We start from the raw sequence: 506 nt of genomic DNA on the forward strand, positions 1-506 counted from the left end.
TGTTTGTCTGCCATGTTTGGGGTGTTCACTGACTTCTGCTATGGAAGCGGAAGATGCCAGGGGCCCACTTTTCCAGTCTCCCTTGCAGGCTGCAGGCCTACGATTGAGGATCGGCCATTCAGAGGCTCTTGCCTCAGAAATGGAATTGAAAGCTACTGGCCAGAGGTAGCCGAAGCCGTGCATACTTGATTCCAGAGACAGTGAAAGCAATGACAGCTGAGCCGTGGCAGCACCCAGGACACAGTAAAAAGGTGGCCATGGTGTCTTTACTGGACCAGCTGGAGCACAATTTCTGTTCCTGTCTGAGAGGTCTGCAAGCCTGGTTCTCCAGCCCAGCCAGAGAGTCTGTGGTGATACTTGATATTCATTCCTTTTCTGCTTAAGTTAACTAAGGTCAGTTTCTGTTGCTTGTGAGAAAAAACCGATCATATTAACCCTTCATCTGTATTATCTGTTACAAATCTTTTTTCCAGTTGTCAGTAGTCTTTCAACTATATATATATATA

Source organism: Mandrillus leucophaeus, unplaced genomic scaffold, assembly GCF_000951045.1.
Source record: "Mandrillus leucophaeus isolate KB7577 unplaced genomic scaffold, Mleu.le_1.0 Scaffold43, whole genome shotgun sequence".
NCBI classification, from domain to species: Eukaryota; Metazoa; Chordata; class Mammalia; order Primates; family Cercopithecidae; genus Mandrillus; species Mandrillus leucophaeus.